This window comes from Suricata suricatta, chromosome 1, assembly GCF_006229205.1.
Source record: "Suricata suricatta isolate VVHF042 chromosome 1, meerkat_22Aug2017_6uvM2_HiC, whole genome shotgun sequence".
NCBI lineage: Eukaryota > Metazoa > Chordata > Mammalia > Carnivora > Herpestidae > Suricata > Suricata suricatta.
Window position 1 is genome coordinate 180,655,412 of NC_043700.1, and position 17,369 is coordinate 180,672,780.

The 17,369-nt window shown below is 37.6% G+C and overlaps 1 long non-coding RNA gene across 1 annotated transcript in view; it reads right to left on the reverse strand.

Annotated features, from left to right (window-relative positions):
- The window catches only part of LOC115285910, a 37,020-nt gene extending 22,533 nt beyond the window's left edge, over positions 1–14,487 (reverse strand). Inside the window, exon 1 of the long non-coding RNA XR_003905750.1 lies at positions 14,440–14,487. This is a non-coding gene — a long non-coding RNA (uncharacterized LOC115285910). The remainder of the gene's footprint in view (positions 1–14,439) is intronic.
- Between the last annotated feature and the right edge of the window lie 2,882 nt (positions 14,488–17,369).

Here is a 17,369-nt window from a genome sequence, read left to right on the forward strand (position 1 = left end):
GCACACACCATACACACACATGCACACCATACATACACATGCCATATACACACACCATACACACACACACACACACAAACATGCACACCACTGCTTCATTAAATCAATTAAATCTGCCAGTGTGCAATGGTGATGCTTGGAACAATCTAATGTTGAAAATCCCAAAACAGAAAGGAAGAGGGAAAGACAGAGAGACAGGAAGGCAGAGAGACAGAGAATGAGACAGAGAGAGCTTTTAGTACAAAATATATTCAACATAAAAGCTGGTAACTCTTCAGCATGGCAAAGCACTAAGTAATTACTCTAACCCCAGACATCTTTTCTATACAGGCTTTCTGTGCATTCCCACTCTGTTATTTATGGAAAGATGGCGGGGGGAAGGAGATGAACTCTTACCATGGCAACCCTTGCAGAACATGTTATACCTAAAACTATTTGTCATTGGTTAGATTGTGAGAAGTTCTCACCAGGAAAAAAAATGCATTTGGCTTGATTATATGAGTATTTAAAATCTATCAGGGAAAATGCACAAAGCCATTAAAAGAGCACTCACTTTGTCCCCTCAAGTGTTGAAACAAAGCTCTGTGTTTCTTTTTCTTTTTAATAAAATCCTCATCTCTTTGTGGAAGAATTGACAAATTTGTAGAATTGTCCTTTAAAGTCTTCATGTGATGACCAGGTTCTAACAGAGCACTAAGACTAAAGATACAGAGTATGTTTAAGATTTCTTTACAGTTCTTTCCAACCAAGATGAAAATTTTCCTGCCTCAGAATTTGTTTCCTCTCAGGTGTTTGCCCCCAGGTTACCATGGATTTACTTCTGAATCACTAGGTCACTGCTGTCAGTGAGCCAGTTCCCTTTCAGCCTCTCTCTCCCCACACCCCTTATTCCCCAGCCTGTGGCCTTGTGGTCTTCCAGAGACAAGTAAACACCTATGTTCTCTCTCCTGGTTTTGCTTTTAATTACCTTCTCTGGGCTCTGGTTTCCTGTTTTTGAGAAGCCTCAAAGAATTGAATGTAAATACTGTCAGGCCACAGGAACATAAACCCAAGAAGAGGCTGGTGGGGTAGCACTGCATCAATGCTGTGGTGTGAGGCAGGCGAGGAGATAGGTTTCCATTTTCAGGTCATCAATCCACAATTGAAATACATGGAGTTTTTTTTCCAAAAAGGCCTAGCCTCTAATAGTGGCCCAAACAGAGTGTCACATTTTCAAGGGTTAGATTAATGAGAAACCATTTGTAGACGTATTCAGGAACACACCTCTGTTCTGATCGTTGATAGCATTCATTGATGCATTCAGGAAGCATTTTTGAGTGACCGTGTACTAGGAACTATGCTGAAATACAATAGTGTCTATTAATTTTTACAATCTCAGTTTAGACTTTAATTCCTTTGGAAAGCATTCTCTAACTTCTACAACTGGGACAAGTATCCTGAAACTCCAAGTTTAACCTTAAGGTAGCTCCAATTATTTTTATTATTAACATCTTTTTGTAATAGTCAGGATAAGCTAAGTTAAGTTTCAGGTGCAAATAAACTTCCAAATTTTCGTAGCTTAACAAAGCTATCCTCAAATCATCATCCATGTGACTTGAGAGGCCCCATAGCAGTGCTCTTATCTAAGAACCCAGTAAGGGACCCTAGGCTGCTTCTATCCTCAACTCTTATATTTGGAATTCTTTGCTTCCAGATAAATGCATAGGAGAAACAGAAAGGGGGAGGTCGGATGAGGAAGATCAAGACCAGAGAGACGCCACACCCATTCATAACTGCCTCAAAAGTTAAGAATTGGCAAGAATTAGTGATACTGACACCATCCAAATTGAGGATGGAAAATGTGGAGGAACATATGGATATTTAGTGAGAAATATCACACTCTGCCCCTATATGCAAAATTAAATTGTAAACTCTTTGAGGAGAGAGACTGGTTATGTGAGAATGTTTTAGCATTGACAGCATGTTTGTAACTCCCAATAGGAGTTAACCAACAGACACAGAAAAATCCCAGAAGAATGATGTACAAGCTCATTATTAATAAAAGACTTCAGACTCTTTTCTTGATACAATAACAATCTGTGATCTTAAAAATCGCTTTTATTGCTAATATACCAGCTAGACACATATAACATGTAACATGTAAGTTTGTAAAAAGACAGATATTTACAAAGGAAGAAAAACTGAAACTGTGAGGGTATATGTTTCCTTCACTTTGGAGAACTGTATGGCAATTTCTTATCAAGTTATATATCTACCTATGACTTAGCCACCCCAGAGAAAGAAAGGTGTCTACCCACAAAGAGAACTGCACAATTTTCTTAAGAAGTCTTAAGATAATTGCTCATAACAGGCAAGAACTGGAAACAACCCAAATGTCCCTTAATATACTGCAATATCATCATAGAATATTACACATCAAAAAATCAAATGAAATGCTGCTCATGCAACAGAACTTCCAACACGTCATGTTGAAGATGAGCCAGACACAAAGGAGTGCAGACCATATAACCCAACCTATATGAAGTTCACAAAGACACAAAACTAATGATAGAAATCCGAAAGTGTTTATCTCTGTGGTAAGTGAAAATTCTATAGTAAAGGTCATTTATAAAACTCTAGGGCAGTGAAAATGATCTATATCTTGTTTGGGATATTCCCAGGTTTATGGAACTATCAAAATTTCTCAAATTGAACACTTCAGATGCATGAATTTTATTTTACTGAAATAATTCCTCATTATGACAGCAAGGAAAAAAACCTATAAGTAAATGTTCAGAGATGTTCAAAACTGCTCAAAAATACTTGTCAAACATTTTTGAAAACCTTAATGAAAATATACATCATGCCCATGGAGAGGAAGTCTCAAACTCATAAAACTAACAGTTCTCATTAAATAAATCTACATGTTCTATCAAACTGCATTCAAAGCCACAACACCTATCTGTGTATGTGTGTGTGTGTGTATCATCACCTTGATAGTGGATTATAGAATTTATATAGAAAAATCAGAGCCTAGCTTAGCCATGATTACCTTGAAGGATGATCATAGGAGAATGAGTAGAAAATGATGAAAAACAGAAAGATCTAATTTATCAGATAGCAAAACATATTATATATATATATACATATATACAGTATTTAAAACGATGTGTATTGGAGTATATATAATAAACAGACCAATAGAATAGGGAAAAATCTTCCTCAGAGCAACAATTAATATAATCTTCGCTCTCCTGCATAATCAGAATTTATCTCTCTATTGAATAATTAGCATTTATACACAAAAGTATTTGTATTTTTTCTATCCTTAGAAAAATTCTTTTAACCACACTCATCCTTATTTTGTTAAACCACTTTATTTTGAGGTATGATTCACACATAAAAAGCTGTACATATTTAATGTATATAACCTGATGAGTCTGGAGATAATTGTACATGTGGTGAAATAATCTCTACAATCTATGCCATAAATATGTCCATCACCTCCAAAAATTTCGTTCTACCCTCTTTATCATTATTTTTTGAGATAAGAACAAAAGATCCACTCCCATAAAATGTTTTTAAGTATGCAATACAGTATTGTTTACTGTAGCATTGTGCTATACAGATTCCTAGGACTTACTCATCTTTTATAACTAAAACTTAGTACCTTTTAACTAGTATCTCTTTGTTTTCCCCTCCCCCCAGCACTTGGAAACCACTATTCTACTCTATATGTTTCTATGAGCTTGACTATTTTAGATTCCTCATATAAATGGTATCATTTAGTATTTGTCCTTCTATGTCTGGATTATTTCACTTACCATAATATCCCCCAGATTCATCCATGTTGTCACAAATGGCAGGATCTCCTTTTTTTAAGGCTGAATATTATTCAATTGCATGTATATACCACATTTATTCATTCATTCATAGTGGACATTTTGGTTGTTCCAATGTCTTGGCTATTGTGAATAATGCTGGACTGAACATGAAAGTGCAACTATCTCTTTGAGATCCTGATTTCAATTCCTTTGGATAAATACCAAGAAGTGGGATTGCTGGATCATATGGTAGTTCTGTTTTTAATTTTTTAGAACCCTCCACAGTATTTTCCATAGTGACTGCACTAGTTTACATTCCCACCAGCATATGTGCAAGACTTCCCTCATTTCTTCACTCTCATTTCCAGCAAAACTCCCTGAAAAAGTTTTCTGGGATTACCATCTCTGTTTTCCCTCTTCCCATTCCCTTAAAATTTCTCTTAAAATGTCTTAAAAATCAATTCTTTACTCCCTTCCATCTACTGAAAAGGTCCATCAGGTCAACAATGATCCAAATCAATCATTTCAACAGAGTTTTCTCTCATTTTATAATCACTTTCTCTTTCTTGGCTTCCAAGTCAGCACATTTCCTTCATTTTCCTGCTCCCTCATGGACTATTTCTTCTCAGTCTCCTTTCTGAGGTTTTGTTCCTCTCACTGACTTCTTAATTTTGAAGTATCCCAGAATACAATTCTCATTTCAACTATCTATTTGCAGTTAAACACTTGGTGATCATACCCAATCCCACAGCATTAAATGCCATCCATACACCATGACTTTTAAGTTTTAAGTCTCCAGTCCAGACCTTTCTCTCAAACTCGACACATATATACAACTGTCTTCTCAACAACTTCACCTGGAGGTCTAATAGTTGTATGAAACTAAAAAAGTAAATAAACTCCTGACCTTCTGCCCAAACTGCTAAACATACAATTGTCCACATTAGTTGCTCCATTCTTATAGTTGTTCAAAAAAAATACTTGAAGCCACCTTTCATACGTTTCTTTCTTTATGTCCCCAAACCCACAACCGAAGGCCCTATTTTCTCAACCACTTGCACTGCTACCACAATGATGTGAGATACCACCATTTCTTTCTGAGTTCCTAGCAATAACCTTGTAACGGGTTACATTGGGCAAATAGGTTAACTGCTATAAAAAACAATCCCTACTCTGAGTGATCTAACACTATAAAAGTTGATGTTTGTCTCATGCAAAGTTCAAAGCAGATGCCCCTGGTCTGGTGGTTCTCCTGGAATACTCTCCTCCTAGCTGTACTGTAGAAACTCACAGCTCTCTTTCATCTGATGGCTCTACAATTTCTAAGGCTTCAGGACCACTACAGGAAGTAACATAATCATCTGTGATAACACCGCATTGGACAGAACCCAATACCTATACAGTTACCTGAAAGGGGTCTCAGGAAATGCAGAACACATGGTACAGAGTGTCTACCACAAAATCTTTCCCACAGGTCTACTTCTCTCTCAACATCTATTCTCAACATAGCAGCCAGAACAATCTTCTTAAAACATAAATTAGATGATGTCACTTCTCCATGTATAATCTTAGAGGGTAGGCCATTTTACTGACTTGAAGCCAAAGATCCTAAGATTTGCCCAAGGATCTGCAATTCCAGAAACCCCCATTAGCTTCTTCAACCCACTTTCTACTTCACCCAAGTCCAACCATACTGGATTCACATTGTATCTCAAATAAGCCAGGCATGCTCCTAGCTCAGGGCTTTGGTCTATCTGGGTCTTTTGCCTGGGAGACTCTTCAGATATTTACATGGATAGACCCCTAATCTATTTTAAGTCTTTGTTCATACTTGAGCATGTTAATGAGACCAACTCTGAACACTCTATCTATTGCTCTACAACATGTCCACCCCCTTCGTGGAACTTCAACTCTTATTCCTTATCTGACATCCCTAACTCTTATTCCCTATCCTCCTCCTTGGCTGGCATTCCCAGCCTTCTACCCTTCCTAAATGTGTGTGTGTGTGTTTGTGTGTGTGTGTGTGTGTGTGTGTGTGTCTGTGTGTGTGTTCTCTCTCATTCCATCAGAACATAAACACCTAGATAGGAAAGGATTCTTTACTTTTGGCTTACTAATAACATGTCGAATGTTAGCTAGATTATAATAGAAGCTCAATCAATATATATTTCTAAATGAGTAAGTCATTTATCCCTTTATATCACTCCATTTTACAGGTGAGAAACTGATGCACAGAGAAATTTAACCATGTACAATGTTACTTTGCTAGCAAATATCTGGGAAGTAGTGGGGCTGACCTTCAATTTCTGGTAGTCTGGCTTGAGGATCCATGTATACAACCACTAAACTCATCTGCTTCTCCATTTGATACCCTTGGAACTATTCTGATCCATACTGCAACCTCAAGAGCTAGGTGCTATTAGTAGATATGTGTATCTGGCAGATGAGGAAACTGAGGCAGAGTTCGACTAACTTGCCCAATGCCACACCTTGAGAAATAGAGCCAGGGTTGATTGAGACATTTTGTCTTGAAAACTGCTCCTAAGTACTATGTATATTATTTTAAGAATTCTATTGCATGGAATCACTTCCACATAAAAATAATAAATCTCTTCTTTACTGTTATAAAATAAATCACAAGGTCTGCTTCAGGGCTGATTTTTTAAAGTGCTGCGAGTATCATTTTACTGAGTGAATGCACAACCACATCATATCGTACTGACTACTCCCCGATCATTTAATTACTTAATGCTCCTAAAGCCTAAACTGCTGACCCAAATCCTGTGGTCTTTCCTCTGCATGTGGTAAGCTCTCAATCAACTGGATGTTCATATGGGTTTAATTCAATGTTTTTACTGACGAACTATTTCCCAACTGAGTTCACCCAAGTACCACTGAGGATTGCCATCTGAACAGGTTTTAATCAATCTAGTTTCTATGTGTGGGGGCCTTACAGGAAAGGCATTTGGTATCTACAGTGTGAGAATGATGACTTGAGTCAGTCTATGGAGCCCAGGGTCCATCTACCAACAGTGGCACTAAAGGACTTGTCCAGAAGAATAAAGAACTGGTTGTTCTCCTAAATTCTGCTTCTCAAAGGGATATTCTGACTATTATTTCCTTTTTGCAGCTGCTATTAAAGATAAAACTATCTAGATACCAAAGCATATACACAAACTCTTAAAACTTCCTAAAGATTCATGGTTGGACCTGTCTACAGGTGCCTTTGCGTTAATGATGGGTCTTATATTATCATTTAGTTGTTTTGGGTAGAAAGACACCTAAATTGTTTCAACCCTGAAAGGGGACCTGTGTCGATTGGTCATTCACATAGTTGCTCAGGGATTCTATGGGTGGCCCATCCAAGAATGACTCTATATAAAACCCTGAGAATGCACTACTTGCCCACCTGACCTCTTGTATTTTGTCATCTCTTAATCTCTGTGTGGTTGCTTCTCAGCTTGAGAAATTCCTTTGTCTAATTCTATGTGATTCTATAAATCATGCTGCCCCACCTTCATATGGACAAAGGCAGGCATGTAACACATAATGCTGGTCAGAAGGGCTGGACACAAGGGCTAATACATAGGGGGGAGCCTGCAACCTAAGTGGTATTTGAAGAGGAAAAAATAGGTGAGGAATGGAGAGGCATTTCACAATGTATATTACTTGTCCATTGCTGCATAACACATTACTCCAAAACTCAGCAACATAAACAACACACATCTCAGAATTGCTGTATGTCAGAGATTTGGACGTGCCTCAGCTGGATTACCCAGCTCAGGGTCTCTCAGAAGACTGGATTCAAGTGTCAGCCAGGGACTCATTCATCCTGAGTCTCCCTGAAGGAATATATGCTTCCAAGCTCTCTTATTGGTTGTTGGCAAGGTTTAGTTCTCAGGGACTTTAGGACTAGGAACTCAGTTCCACACTGGCTGTTGGTCAGAGACCACCTTCAGTTTATTGCCACTTTGGCCTCACCATATGAAATTAGCTTCCCCAGAGTGAGCAAATAAGAAGTCAAAAAAGGTATCACCCACCAGAGAGAGTGTGCTGGCAAGACAAAAGTCACAACTGTCTGTAACTAAATCTAGGAAGTAATTGCCCATCACCTTTAGCATATTAAATTTATTTAAAGCAAGTTACAAGGCCCAGCCCATGCTCAAGGGAAGGGGATTATACAAGGGCATGATGATCAGGAGATGGATATTAGCCAGATTCATTGTGGAAGGCTGGTTACCACAACAATGTGTCTATATACTTGTTCTCCAAGCTGGTACTAATTCACTTTGGACAAACAAATTAGAAAAAGTGTCCCCTCTTCCACAGATCAGATGCAACCCAGATGTCCCCATGTCAAGAAAAAAGCACCCCTTACTTAGAGAATGCAGCCTTGAGCCAGAGTTCATGGCTTGGCCTACAGAGACCATCTTTGAGCAGTGCACACACTATACACTAAAAGTAGCAGCTCTGTGTACACTACTGCTTCATTTTCTGTCCAAATCAATCCTATGTCAAATAATGCTACTTTGGAAGTGAGGACTAGCCTGTCCTGTTTGAGAAGAGTGAAGGTTTTGGAAAAGAATAATTAGTGTAATATAATTTATTAAATGAGATACTGTAAATAACATCTCTGAAATTGAGTTGTTAGCTCTAAAGTACTAATCAAATATAAGGAACTATCTAGTCTTGTGAAGCCAACTAATATATCCCAACCAGTAGCAACATTTCATTTGAAACACCCAATAAATGACCTCAGATTCCCATGCCACTTTTATTCAGCAAAGTTTTACTGAGCACCATTTTTGTTTCAGGCACTTTCAGGCATATAAAGTCCCAATTCCAAGTAAGAGTGTTATATATGGGTTAGCCATTCACACAGGTGGTATTTAATTGGACACCTACATCAACTCAAATGTTCCTACATTCCTCCAAGTCCAAACCATCTCCCTGAAATCCTCAAAGGAAACGAGCTAACTCAGTGTCTATGTGCCGTATGCTATGTTATGTAGTTTATCTATCTTTGTTGAACCAATGGATTAGAAAATATAGATAAGCTAATACTCTAACCTTCTGGGGCAACTATCTCTTGTTGTAGTAGTTAGTGTCCAAAGCTCCATCTAACACAAGGCCTTTTACAGGCTTCTTCTAGGAAAAAGAAAAATTTTGCTGTGGCATTTCACTGCCTCTGCTTACAACCCGTTGTCCAAAATTATTCATATGACTTGACCAAACTTCAAAGAGGTTGAGAGGCGTGGTCTTCTGTGGCCCGGAAGGATATGGTAAACTCTAATAACACCCACTGCCACATTCACATGATCTCTCTACAAATGATACTGCCAGGTCTCAGAGGGTAAAGGCAGTATTTCCGAGACTATCCAGAAAAGCATGGATTAGAGTTGCTGTCAGTCTGGCTCCACAACACATGCTTTGTTTTGTTTTGCTTACTGCCACAGCATCCTACCACTTGGTGGAACCATTCCTTTGGGAATTACCTTACTAAGGTATTAATTTCCAAATGACGTGCATTAAACAGGGCACTCTTAGTGTCTTATTTCAACTGGATCCTAAAGGAATGATTTCTCTCTTAGATCTGAACATTTCTCATCTAGACTTTACCTTTCCTGCATTCTTTTAAATCTTCCACCTACCCTAAAGACCATCTGAAAATGCTGTGTGTAGCTCTAAAGCTCTATACACACACAGCTGTTACTTGAGAGAGCCATGTTTTCCATCCTCCCTTTAAACATAACCTGCTTTCAGAGGAGACTTCAGTGTCCACCCTGTGACGTTATAGTCACACAGAAAGCATTTATCTTCCATTCATCCCTGCATTCTTCCATCAGACACCTCTAAGTAGTACCTAGAGGAGGAAAGCACCATCTGAAAGGGAGGAACCATCAAAGAGCAATCTCTTTGCTGTAACTTCAGCTAATAGACTTCTGCTTGCTATAGGGTAGGGGCTCACTAAATATTTGGCAAATGAATTAATTATCTCCTAGAATCATTCTAAGGTCTAAATGTGTTAATAAATGTAAAGCACTTAGGAAAATGCCTGGTATGAGGTAAATGTTCAATTAACATTAGCTCTATTTTATTTATAGTATTACCATTACTGTTGTTATTATCAAGTGCCACTTTCCTCATGAGGCCCTCACTGATGATCTCAACGGGACATGGTCTCTTTCTTCTCTGTACATTTAAATGTATTTGCTTGGACTTGTCTTATGACACAGCTTATTTTTTGAGCTGTAAGTTTATACATGTTATGCCTGCTCTAGGAGACTGAAAATTTTGTGACCACTGGCATCGCCAAAATATCTTTGTGGTTGGCACAACATGTTAGCAAACCTCTACTCTGACAACTCAGTCTTTTTCTTGCTTAATTAGGTTCCTATATTTTTGTGCTAAGGTTTTGTTTGTTTGGTTCTTAAGTCAGATATATAAGGTCAGTAAGAGAGAGAAAAACCAGGTCAGATCTGCAGTGTCATGGCTTTTCAGGGAAGACATTAGATACTGCCCCAGCAGCATGAAGCTACATGATTTTGAGAATTTCAACATTCCAGAAACTATCCCAGAAACCAACACATATTGGAAAGATGATCCTTCCTCAAAATAGGAAATTCACCATAAACCACCGTAAGCACCTGTGGCTGCATGGAAAACCCTAGATACCCAAAGGAAATAGCTGCGTAGTGCAGGCCAAAGGGAGACAACTTTTTCTCTTTCCCTGCTAGCTTGAGTCTGGGCCCAGTTACAAAGAAATTGGATCAGAAAGTAACTTCAAGATGTACAAGTTTTCAAAAGCATAAGAAAGGGTACCCTGCAGCACAGATCCAACTAGAAGCTGCATTTGTGATAATGTAAGCCATATCCTGATGTTCTAAACACATTATTAAATCCTGTGCAATTACAGGAATCTACTCCTAAGAGTTGCAGCTAAGCCATTTTCAAAGTTGGCATGAAACTGATATATGTAGAACTCTAGCTCCATCCATTTTCTTTTGCTACTAATGAATACTCCTTTTGTTCCAAAGCCTCCCAAGTGACTCCCTTGACAATACAGGTAATTAATGGACCATTCTTCTTGATTCAGATACTGTTGAAAATGTAAGAGGACTTTATAATTGAATCTGCATCCAAACTTTCCCATTATCTAAGTGACTAATAAATGTACATTAAATTAATAACATTTTTTTTCTAGGAACTTCTTCACAGCTAATTGATAATGTTCATTCAACAAAAGAGAAAATGGAGGCAGAGAAGTCTTGCCAATAAAAATGGAGCAGAAATTTCCCTTGATTCTTTTAAAAATGAGATTTGAAATTGGACTTCATTAAAGTCAGCAAGGCTTAGGTCCATCATTAGGTTCTCAAAAAGTCAGAATTAAATAATTAAGTAACACAAGTGGATCAGAATATTGCTTTCAAATGATTTAAGCCTAAGTTTCATTTTGTTTTGCTTTTTAACTCTGAAATAAAGACTTGGGATACAGTAACTTTTAGAATCAACAATAATAATACTATTTAATGCTTCTGATATTATTAATTTTAAAAAGATCTTCAAGGACACCTAGGTGGCTCAGTCATTTAAGTGTCCAACTCTCGATTTCAACTCAGGTCATGATCTCATGGTTAGTGAGATCTCTTATTGGGCTCTGCACTAAGAGCATGGAGGCTGCTTGGGATTCTCTCTCTCCATCTCCATCTGCCCCTCTCCCATTTGCTCACACACATACACTCTCTCTCTGAAAATAAATAAACATTTTAAAAATTTTGTTGAAAAAATCTTTAATATCTATCAACCATCTCTAGGACACCTCAACAATGGAGATTAAGATATGTTTGGCTCTTATTTTTGGAGTAGGTACTACAAAATAAGAGTCTAGAAGTCGCACATGTTTGAACCACACAGAAATTTACCTTTTCTGGAAGTGGCCTAAGTGAATGTTAGCTAGTGTCCCCTCTCTCTCCCAAAGGAACTTCTACAAGGACTTCATACACACAGGATAGAATAGTACCTGATGTATAAGATGTTACAGATGAAGAATTCCTCAAAATTAAAGTTCTTGCTCCTGAGTGTTCCAGTGACATATTACTGCATTCGAGTCAATATGCAATATCCAGAAAAGATTACCATAGATTTGGCAATTGTTCACACTAAAATATCCCAAACATTGAATTCTTTGATAAGACATAAGATGAACAATAAATGATTGTTAATAAACAAAATGTCAGCTGCTATTTCATGTTTTTTCACAGCACTGTGGACAACATATGGTCAAACAGAGAAGTAGCTGAGAAAAATCTTTCTGAGAGTTGTAGCGAATCACAGAGGATGTGCCTCAGGTCTGTTTCAAAGGAGAAGGGAGAGAGAATTAAAGAGACTGGGGGAAAAAATGGTGTTTTGGGAGAACAGCAAGTTGACTGGTGTTCCAAAATGTCAATATTCAAGGATTCAGAAATTGTGGCAATATAAAAAAAGAAATGTCCTGAATGCCTTGATAAGAAATGAGTAGAACAAATTTTCTTAAATACTAGTGTACCATAAGATATTAATCAGTATTCCTCATAAACATAGGTTTTTATAGTCAAAAAAGCTTGGGAAATGGTAAATGTTACATTTCCCATTTTGGAGATTCATCTGTTTAACGTGGTTCAACCTAACATTTTCTAACTCATTTTATCAAGGAACAAACCTGCCCCCCTCCCTATATACATACCCCTTCCTCCCTTCCTCCCTTCCTTCTTTCCTTCCTTCCTCCCTCATTCTTTCTTTCTTTTAATTATTTTTTCTGGATACCCATTAACCTCTACCACTATGCACAACAATGAGTCACTGCAGGTTTTTAATGAGAAGAATGACATCACCAAATTTGCATCTGGAGTACATGAAAGGTGGATTGGAATGGAGTGAGACTAGAGGCAGAGAGACCACAGCATTAGATGTGATTAGAATTGATAAGACATGGGTTGGATGACCCCACAGAATGGTCAAAGTGAAAAGAAGAGAACAAAGTAGTAACTCTGATGCCTCTACCATGTATTACTGGTGACAGAATGATAGATTAGATAGAAAGATAGATTGTTTAGCTTTGGAAATTTGTGGTTTCTGTGGCACATTTCTGGGGAGATGTCTAGGAAGCAGCTCAGGATGTACAGGAAGGATTCAGGAGAGCATCTGGGATATGGTGCTAGGAGTCATCAATATTTAATTGATTTGTGCAGCAATGCAAATGTTAAAGTTTTAAAGCAACATATTATGTTAAAGCTAATTTTTAGTATGGATTCCAATCTACTGCAACCCACAACTTTGCAGAGTCTATTATTAACTTGTAAAAAATTGGAATACTAGGTAGCAAATGAAGCCTACAAGTCAGAAAACTTGGGTTTCAGTTCCCCTGAGAATCCAAGATTTTCAAAGTTGAAAAAGGTGGATCACTGAGCTCCCTGATGGCTCTATCTATAATGTGCCAAGAAAACCAGGTGATCATTGAAAACATTCAGTCTAGCCAGTTATCATGCATAAAAGGGACACGAGTGAATCTCCACTTGTAAAATTTCTAAACCCAATCATTTTTATTAGAAATTATTACCTTTTCCCAGTTCCCTCCACCTGAAATTCTCCACAACTTGTTTTGTCTCCCAGACAAAACTAAATCACCTGTAAGTTTCAGATGAAAGTCTATGCCCTCCACAAAGCATTTTCCAGCTGTCTTTACCAACACTAAAGTTAAAATAAACCACTTTTTTCAGAGCTGTAATGCTCCAAAACTATCTGTTAGGGAATGTAATACACAACACTATTACTAGACGAGCTCACGTCTTTCCTCCAAATTACACTGTGTGCTCCTCTGAGGTAAATCTTATTTATCGATAATTCCCTTCTCTTTACCCTTTTTGCCTGGTACCTTGTGAAGTGCCATTCAATTCCTGTTGAATGCAGAATGAATATCTTTGAACAAATGAATATATGCATTATGAAATATATGCATATAAGAATGAAAGAACAATGCATCCATAAATGAATAAATAAAAGGAAGACCATACCAGTCACCTATGCCAGGATGCTGACATTGGTTAACCTGGTTTGTTGAAATTTGCTCTTTGGGAAAACTGAGAAGTCGGGATTCTGAAGTATTTCATATGGAATTTTAAGCAATTCAGAACAGTCCAGGTTCACATTGATGCAGGGAAACTCCACTTATTTCACGGGATCTACACAGAGATAGCCATTGAATTTCTGGCTAGAAAACTGAGGGGCAAGTCATTTTGTACAAGTTTTAGATGAAGAAATGGGGAAAAATTTTTTACAAGGTAATAATTTTTGCTCAGAACATCACTTCAAAAGTGGAAAGGCCAAAACCAGAGGGAAATGTCAGACACTGGCAAAAAAAAAAATATTACGAAGGCTGATTATGTAAACCTTGTCTTGTTTGAAGGGTAAAGACTGTAATCCACATATCAAGTTCAAATTTCCTGTTTAAATATTGTAGTTTGAATGTTAATCTGAGTTCCATGTTTGATTGCAGGGATCAGGGCTGCAAATATTGATTACCATGAAATGAAAGCAGAAATTCATTTCTGAAAAGGAAGCTGAGAAGCGCATTTATATGAAACCAAGTAATAAATAATACCTTGGGATTCTGACTCATTCCCAAACCAGAGTGTAATTATTTCCTCTTTCACCATGCTTCCTTAGCCTCCTTTCAGTTGACTGAATGCACATCCCGTATCTGGGCACATTTACAAAAGCTAAAACAAACAATCCAAGTAGCCAAACACCATGGCAACAGAACCAAACTTGACACCACTAACTCACAACAATAAATCTCCATAGATTTCAGAGCCACCAACACATCCCCTGCTTTGTCCTTCCATTACAAAGCCTCACTTTCCCAATGAACTATAGGGAGTCACTGTTTCATGCCATGACTCCTAATAACTGCCAAAGCCAAGCTGTGATAGACAGTAAGGGGAAACGCTCCCAACACAGAACCCCCAGCTGAGCAAAACCTCCTACCCTGAACTACCCTGAACACGGTTTGCTTTTGAAGACAGTCAGAATGATCAGGCTATAGTTGGGAGACACACTCTTGCAGAAAGTTAATGAGCTAAACACTTCAGGGTATGAGAATTCCTTAACCCTAATGTTTTTCTTCCTTCGACAAATCTCCAGGACACTGGGTATGTTGATTCACTACATATTTCCACATGATCTAGGTGTGACATCATATTTGTACACAGGGCTCTTTCATATGTGATTGATGCACTAAGTTTGAAAGGAAGGGGAGAACTAAGGCAGAAATCTTGATTTGGGTCAATGGACAAACAATGTCACGTGAACACAAAGCAGAAATCAGGCCAAATGTATAGTGATACTTCCTTGAAGCAGTCATGTGCCTTAAATTTGCCTCTGCTTTGTCTGTATACAAAGAGCCTGAATATTGCATAGACACAATAGAAGGGCACAAGTGAGCTTAGTATTATCCACTTCAATGGGCTCCAAATGACAGTAAGTAGATGGGTAAAGTCTATGACAAAGTTCTCACCACACCAAGAAAAAGAGACTATAAAGAGGACAAAGTGAAGTTTTCAGAAGTGAAATGACTCATCTCAATTTGGAGATTTTGTCCTCTGTATTTTATTAATGTTAAAACATCCTCTCCTCTACAACATGATGGTAGGGGAAAAATATTATATTTTTATATATATCTATATATATTATACAGTTATTTTTGTTCTTGTTCTTTTACTTGGCAAAACTAAAGAGAAAATAGCAACCCTCTAACAAATATAATTAAAAACATATATCATTTTGTGAAATGAAAACAGAAAAATATGGAGAATGATGTAATAAATGCTTGTTTCTCAAACCTTCAATTAATGCTAAATAATGTATAACTTGGTATACTTTTGTGTTTTTACATAATTAAGCATCTCAGATTAAGCCAGAGTCCTCTTGACCTCCAATCTCAGTGGGCTATAATTCTAGGTAGTAGGAGCAGGACTAGATTTCTAGCTCAAGGTTCATTTTCACTACTAAGTGGTTCCTTATAATCAGAGAAGCCCTCCGACAAGCGGTAAATGGTGCTCCAAAGAAACATCTCACATGCGGATGTTTGGAGGAATTGCAAAGGACCTGACCAAGAAGTGAGAATAAGAAACAAAATTGAGCATTTACATCATAAATTGTAGTCTCTACAGGTACCTGGGTGGGTTAGTTGGTTAAGCATCTGACTTCAGTTCAGGTCATGATTTTATCACTCTTGAGTTCGAGCCCCACTCTGGCTCTGTGCTGAGAACTCAGAGCCTGGAGCCTGCTTCAGATTCTGTGTCTCCCTCTCTCTCTGTCTCTCAAAAATAAGTAAACATTAAAAAATTTAAAAAAATAAATTGTAGCCTCTGTTCCATTAGGATATTATAGTTAGTTCCCCAATCTTTGGCAGAGCAGGTAAAGCTCAAGAGACAAATTTTCACATTCCTTTGAAACTGTCATACATAATCTCATTGTTATTGGAACAAAGTAAAGTATAACACTGTTGAAACCATTTTGGAATCTGGTCACTCATCCTCAATAGTCTGTGTGACTTTGGGCAAATTAATTATCATTTTTGAACTTTAACTTCTTTATCTTTAAAATGAGAATTATAATACCTACCAATAATTAAGTTTATTGTTGAAAGATTAAATGAGGTAACATAAGTAAAGCATTTAGCACTGTGCTCAAGAAACACTACCAATTATTGCTTTCAGTATGGTTTTTCTTCTACATGCTAATCCTAAAGGTTTTGAGTCTATTACATCCTTCAACTTCTGGGTTCTTTTCCCCAGCCTCCATTAAGGTTTCCTAACACAAACCAGTTGCCAGGAATCTTTCCTAAACCCTCGATACAGAGCATTTATTTTCTTATGTGCAAATCTTAGAACCCAAATGAATGTAATCTGCATTTATAGCAGATGACTCTCTGGGCTGAGATCCACTTGAGAAGTTAAGGCATAAGGCGATTTAACATATCATGCAAGAGATAAATACATGAGTATCCAGTATGCAAGATCACATATACAAAAGAAAGAGAAAATCTCTGAAAGCATTTCATGATATGGGTCAAATAAATGGTATGAGAAATGTGCTCTGGTTTCAACAGATATTAAGAGTCCGGAATGACTGTGGAAAATTCTGTAGTGAGACGTCCAGTGCTTGGCCATTAGGGATGGGTAGAATTTGCTTTGGCTGAAATGAGGATGGTTACATGAGTAAAATCAATGAATAAAGGACCTGGAGTAACCCAGAGAAACTGGAGTAGTACAAAGTGATTACAAATAAATTTTGATTTTATGTAGTTAGATTGAGGCCAGGAATTGGATATATCAAAGTTCTCAGCCACCCAGTACTACTGGGGAGGTGCCATTTGGCAGAAATTTCCTCAACTCTGCTTTGTGAAATATTTCACACCCACCTCTATTAGTTCCCCTTGGGGCAATCATTTTCAACTTTTTAACTTAAGGGTTTTTTCTTTTCTCCAAACTTGGCTTCTCATGATTTTTTGCTTTTCTCTTTCCTGTT